This window comes from Heteronotia binoei, chromosome 3 (genome assembly GCF_032191835.1).
Source record: "Heteronotia binoei isolate CCM8104 ecotype False Entrance Well chromosome 3, APGP_CSIRO_Hbin_v1, whole genome shotgun sequence".
Taxonomy (NCBI): Eukaryota; Metazoa; Chordata; class Lepidosauria; order Squamata; family Gekkonidae; genus Heteronotia; species Heteronotia binoei.
The window spans coordinates 155,833,672-155,840,579 of NC_083225.1; the positions used below are offsets into that span (position 1 = coordinate 155,833,672).

Below are 6,908 nucleotides of genomic sequence, written 5' to 3' on the forward strand. Positions count from 1 at the left end.
CCAGGTTCCTAGTTCAGCAGAATCAGAGATGTGGGGGATGAAAGGTTCACTCTACTGGAATTGGGAGCTTAATTGATGGGCTGCTCTTGATTTCTGATTGGCCAGCGCCAGCTGAGAAAAGCTATGTGATCAGTCCAGTTCTGAAGAGAGTTCCGTTCATTCAATTCTGGAGGTTCTGTCAGTTGGAACCATTCTGAAGGCAATCATTTGGTTCCTGACAGAGTTTGGAGTCAGTGAGTCTGACAGGAAAAGTCAGACAGGTTCACTTTAGAATGAAGGAAAAAGTCTCCTTTGCCTTTACTATAGTATTCCTATCCTGAGGAAGAATTATCAAAGATTTCAGGTTTTCATGGCTGGTAACATCATTAGGGTTTGTAGAATCTTCGGGATCAAGTGCCGTGTTCTCAATGCACAGCAGCCAAGAAGGTCTGAGCGCCTGCTCCGGCTGCAACGCCACTGAGGATGTTCTCCGCAGCTGAGAACGAAATGTCTGGAAGGAAAACTTTCTCCAGTAGAACACGGCACTTGATCCCGAAAGATTCTACAAACCCTAATGAGGAAGAATTCTTTAGCAGAATTCAGAGTCTAAGTGTCAGCCTAAGCTGAAGTATGCTTTACACTGACACTTGAACTGGGATGGTGATTTGGCAAAAGTGATGTTCTCAAAGAGCAGTTCTCAAAGAGCTCTGTCAGCCCCACCTAGCTCCCAGGGTGTCTGTTGTGGGGACAGGAAGGGAAGGTGATTATAAACCGCTTCGAGACTCCTTTGAGTAGTGAAGGGCAGGGTATAAAACCACTTCTTCTTCCTTTCTTCTTCTTTTCATAGGCCTACTTTTATTTTATATTGCATAAATCCCTTTGTTCTAACAGTTGTAATACTGAAGTCTTGATGTCATTAGTGGCCTGTTTGATCTGACTGAAAATAAAAAGATAAATGTGTTTATTTAAAACGTTGTTGAAAATGGAATTAAAAGAGTCTGAGGACAGTGCTCTCCAACAGAAATGTTAGTTTTAAGATCTGATGATTGCAGGCCTGTGAAGTTACATTAACTTATCAGGATGGAAACCTTGCTTACGTCTGTTAACCATTGTGTGGCTAACCTTCAGATAAGTAGCTTTGGTGCTGCTTTTTCTTTTATGTTGTTTGATTGCTGGACTTCCCATTTCAAAGGTAGTAGCAGACTTTCCTCTCCCACCCCCTTTCAGTTCACTTAAAGAGATTGGAATCCACCCATAGCTGTGACAAAGGGAGCTTTGACACTCCAAAGCTGATAACTAAGAAATCTGGTTGGGCTCTAAGGTGCTACTGGACTTGAATCTAGCTGTTCTGCTGCAGGTCAATATGGCTACCCGCTGATACTAGTCCATAGGTTTGTGTGTGAGCCCAAGTACTAGTTCGTGAGCATATAACAAAAATTTAACACACCGATCCCTAAACTCTGTCAGATCCCACCTGTGGGTCACAGGATCTTTCTGAATATGTTGTCAGCATAAAAAAAAAAGTATGTGTTTGAATTCTATATCAGGTGAATTTCCCAACATTATCATATAATCATTTATTCCATGGACCTTGAAAGACTTGGATAGAGTGTTTAAATATATTATTGTTTGTGAAGTGATTCTCGAATGGGATTAAAACCAAAAACCAAAACCTGATATTGTCAGACAGTCAGACATAACCTTTATTGGCATAACAGAAAAGAAAAACAAGGTCCAAAGGAATTTCAAAATGGGACATGCAAACCACAGTAATCTGCAAGCCCAACTAGCATGGGAATACAATGTTACATGCAAAACTTACTAAGAAAAGTGGGGCAAGGTATTTCCCTACCTGGCTCCATTTTTAATTTCTTTCTTATTCACTGTTAGGGCCAGAATTTCTGCAACCTGCTCAGTAATTGAGGAACATCTGTCAGCCAACAAAAACTCTATCCTTTTGTTTGTCACCAAGTTGAGGGTTAAGAGGAGAGGTTTGATCAGGCGCCGTTGGTGCTGGGAAAGTAACGGGCAGTCTAGTAGAATGTGCTGTATAGAGTCATGTTCTCTACCACATCTGCACTGTCTCTGTTCATAAGGGATACCCTTATATATACCAGCGACCATGGACAATGGAAATATGTTGAGTCTGGCCAACATAAAAGCTCGGCGTTGATGTGGGCTTATTAGATTTGAGAAGCACTGAGCCATGCAAATTTGGGAAGGGGGAAGGTCCAAGAAGCAGGGTGAGCATGTACCTCCTTGCTTCAGCAGTTGTTAATTGGGAGTCAGTATCCAGTATTCTCCTGCGGATCAAGTGAAATATGTTTCACTGCAGTTTGTCAATGAATCTAGATCGATACCAATTGATTTAATTTTCCCGAGTACTGAACCATTTAGGCGTAAAAGGGTCTGCAAATAAAAGAGAAATCAGACTGTTGGGTAAGGGATGGAAATGAAGGTGGAACCAGTATTTGATTGTGGTAATCCAGATTCTAGACTCTACTGTGTAGAGACCCAGTTCAGCACACAGGGTGGGATAATGCACTAAGTTGAGAATGCCCAGGATGCAGCTTAAAAAAGAAGCTGTGGTTTTTTCGGTGTTTTTGCTGAAACATTGAAACCACACAAGGATCCCATAGAGTAGCTGAGAGAGTAGTGTGGTTCAAAAAATTCGCAAAGCGGCTGGGACAAATTGATTGCCTTTTTGATAATGGAAATGAGTTAACGCCGATAGCTTGTTCTTGGCCATAAGAAGGGCTTGATCATGATGCATGCACCATTTCAAATTATAATGGAAAAGAACTTCCAAGTACCTAAAAGATTTAACTTGGTCAATGCATCTGCCATTAATTTTCCAGGTATGCTGTTTCCATGATTTGGAGAACAGCAGGATTTTGGTCTTATCATAGTTGATGGATAAGGAGTTCTGAGTGCAGTATGAAATAAAAGATGACAAAGAATGTATTAATCCCTTTGGTGAGGGAGAAGACAGCAGCATCGTCGGCAAAACCTGATATTCTTATATTGGGAACAACAATGTAGCTTTCCCCCACAAATACCAAAACCCAGATGTTTCCTTCTACAGGGATAGCAACGTTAAAATAATCAGTTTTCAGGGATTTTAGGAGCTGAAGGGTATTTAAGGCATTTGGAGAACAGCAGGATTTTGGTCTTATCATAGTTGATGGATAAGGAGTTCTGGGTGCAGTATCAAATAAAAGATGACAAAGAACGCATTAATCCCTTTGGTGAGGGATAAGACAGCAGCATCGTCGGCAAAACCTGATATTCTTTTATTGGGAACAACAGTGTAGCTTTCCCCCACAAATACCAAAACCCAGATGTTTCCTTCTACAGGGATGGCAATGTTAAAATAATTAGTTTTCAGGGATTTTAGGAGCTGAAGGGTATTTAAGGCATTTACATACACAGTCTTTTCTATTCATAGAATACCCAAGGTGATTTATAGCAATAAACACAATTTCCAAACCATTAATTCAATTTAAAGAATGATACTGTTATGTCTGGAGCAGGTTTGTAGAAAGAAAACCTCTTCCCAGAAGTATGACCTTACTCTAATTTCTTAAGTTTTTTAAAAAAGTTCTTAGAAGACTAAGGGCTTCATAGTATTGCATTTCCCTTATTGAAACCTAAAAAAATTGTAGTAGTATTCTTCAATGTCTGCTTATGAGTACTGCTTCCATGGAACCATATTTATTTATTTAAAATATATTTATTAGCCTCCTTTCTTCCTTATGGAGCTCAAGGTGGCTTACAGCATAGAACACATAAAATGCATTTAAAACTATAAAAACAACAATTTTAAAATAACAAATCAGGACTGCTAATAAGCTTAACTAGATACACTCCAAAACAAAACCATCTTCAACTGCCTCCTAAAGATCGAAAGTAAAGGGCCATGGCACCTCTCTTGGGAAGTTGTTCCTTAATCTTGAGGCTGCCACTGAAAAAGCCCTCTCTTGTGTATCCATCAAACAGAATGGGTCAGTCAAGACAGCTTCTCCCTATGATCTTAATTTCTAGGCAGGAACATATGGGAGAAGCTGGTCCTTTAGATACCCCTGTCTCAAACCCTATAGGGCTAAGGTCAAGACAGGTTAAGACGGATAAAAGGAAGTACTTCTTCACCCAAAGGGTGATTAACATGTGGAATTCACTGCCACAGGAGGTGGTGGCGGCCACAAGTATAGCCACCTTCAAGAGGGGTTTAGATAAAAATATGGAGCACAGGTCCATCAGTGGCTATTAGCCACAGTGTATGGAGCACAGGTCCATCAGTGGCTATTAGCCACAGTGTATGGAGCACAGGTCCATCAGTGGCTATTAGCCACAGTGTATGTGTGTATATAACATTTTTTGCCACTGTGTGACACAGAGTGTTGGACTTGATGGGCCGTTGGCCTGATCCAACATGGCTTCTCTTATGTTCTTATGTTCTTACTAACACCTTAAATTGGGATCAAGAGTGGGTTGGTAGCCAGAATAATTATTGTAATATTGGGGTTATGTGCTCCTGATAGCTGGCCCCGTCCATCAGTCTATCTCTGTAGCATTCTGCACTAACTGCAGCCTCCAAATACTCCAAAGGGAGCCCCAAATAGAGTACATCACAGAAGTCCAGCTTAGATAAAGTATAGATCACTGTGGCTAAAAACTGGGCAAAAGCACTCCAAACCACCACAGCCCCCTGGATTTCTAAGTGACAGCTGTGTCAAGTTGCACTACCAAGCAATGAACCTGGCTTTTCAAGGGAACTACAACCCTATCAAAGACAGGAGAGATCTGAAGTCCCAGATGTGTATTTCTACTATCCCAGAAAACCTCTATCTTGTCAGGATTAGGAACTATTATTTTTCAACAAGGAGATCATCACTAGAGCTGAAAAGAATTTTATTTTGTCCTTGTACTTATACTGATAAGTGTTAATTTATATTTTTATGGTTTCAACTGCTGCCTCAACTCACCAGAGAAAGAAAGACAGAATATAAATATTTGAATAAATAAACATATGCACACTGCCATTGCAGCCCCTATCATTTAGTTTAGTGTTTGCCTCCTGAGTAAGTCCCCAGTGTGTCTTAGTAACTGTCCATGGAGCAAAGTGCTGATGAATTTGTATGAAACTTCAAGAAGGGTTATTTCTTATCCGTTGCCTGGTGTTAATATTCTACACAAAGTACTCTTCTTATCTTGGCTTTCATAAATTGACACAGCCTATAAAAGAACTGATGTCTCCATATGACTTTCCTCAATCCACCAACTAAAACTAGTTTGGATAAAAAGCCCTAAGCATGGACAAATAGCACAGAACCTAGCTAGTTTAAAGTGTTATGTCAGAAAACCACTAGGGTTTTTTTAAATTTTGTATGTGTATGCATGTGCACCTGGAGGTCATGGTGACCTCTGATGACTAACCTTCACTGGGGGCATGGAGGATATTCAGAGAAGTGGCTGAGTATGGAGGCTCAGGTAACAGCCACTGTCAAATCCGCATTTTATCATCTTAGATAAGCAGCTGGCTTCATACCTAGAGCTCAGCGACTTGGCAACAGTGATCCATGCAATGATCACCTCAAGAATTGACTACTGTAATGCCCTCTACATGGGGCTGCCCTTGACTCAAATTTGGAGGCTGCAACTGGTGCAAAATGCAACAGACAGGTTGTTAATGGAGCTGTCTGTATGGGTGCACATTCAAACTGTGCTGGAAACATTGCACTGGTTGCCTGTGGCCTTCCGGATTTGCTTCAAGGTGCTGGTCATAACCTTTAAAGCCCTATATGGCCTGGGACTACCTGCCTACCTTTGGAACCCCCTTTCCCCATATGTGCCCCAGAGAGCACTCCATTCAGGGTCTCAAAATCTCCTTAAGATCCCCGGACCGAAAGAGGCTTGACTGTCCAGCACTAGAGCCAGTGCGTTCTCAGTAATAGCCCCTGCTTTGTGGAATGCCCTCCCCGAAGACATCAGGGCCCTGTGGGACCTGCCACAGTTCCACAGGGCCTGTAAGACCGAATTATTTAAACTTGCTTTTAACAGTTGAAGGGAGGTAGCTATTACTCCATAGCATTGACAACCCCACTGAATTTTATAACTGAAACAAGAACATCAGAGAAATTAGAAATGCACATCTTGGTTTTAGGATTGTAAATTGTATGAATGACTTTATTATGTATTTTGTCTTTAATGCTTATGTGGTTTAATTTGTTGTTTGTTAGCCGCCCTGAGCCCGTCAGGGGAGGGCGGGATATAAATTTGATAAAATGAAATAAAAATAAATAAAATAAAATAAAGCCTGCCTCTGCCTCCTGACTTCTGGTCTCCCACCCAAGTACTTGCCAGAGTTGACCCTGCTTAGCTTCCAAGATCCATCAAGATCAGGCTATGCAGGTGAGGGCTGAAAATCACTAGTTTTAAACTGAAATGCTGAACTGGTAGTCAAAAGCAAAAGAGACTAAATATGAACATTGCCACTACTATACAGGAAAGAAAGGAAATGAATTAAGGAAATAAGAGAACTATTATGAATCTCAAAAGCTGAAGATTAACATTACTACTTCTTTTTTGAAGTTCTGAAGTGAGCAGTGACTCACAAAAGCTCATATCCTAGCACAAATTTTGTTAGTCTTTAAGGTGCTACTGGACTCTTACTCTTTTCTACTGCTACAGACAGACTACCATGGCTAGCCATCTTGATTACTACTTCATGATTTTTTTTTGGGGGGGGGCGGAATTCCCTAAGATGCTTCTTGATCACAAAAACCTCTCATCTGAAGCAATAAACATCTCTTGTGTGTTCCTCCTCATCTGTTTGTGAGTACTCAGATCTGAAACACTGAATAAACAAGTACTGTTTGTTCTTGCATAAAGTTGCTTAATGTATTCTACTTCTAGTAGCTGAATTTGAA

At 40.8% G+C, this 6,908-nt stretch overlaps 1 protein-coding gene across 1 annotated transcript in view; it reads right to left on the bottom strand.

Moving 5' to 3' along the window:
* The window catches only part of RFXAP (regulatory factor X associated protein), a 104,655-nt gene that overhangs the window by 58,801 nt on the left and 38,946 nt on the right, over window positions 1-6,908 (bottom strand). The gene's annotated exons all lie outside the window — the stretch shown is intronic.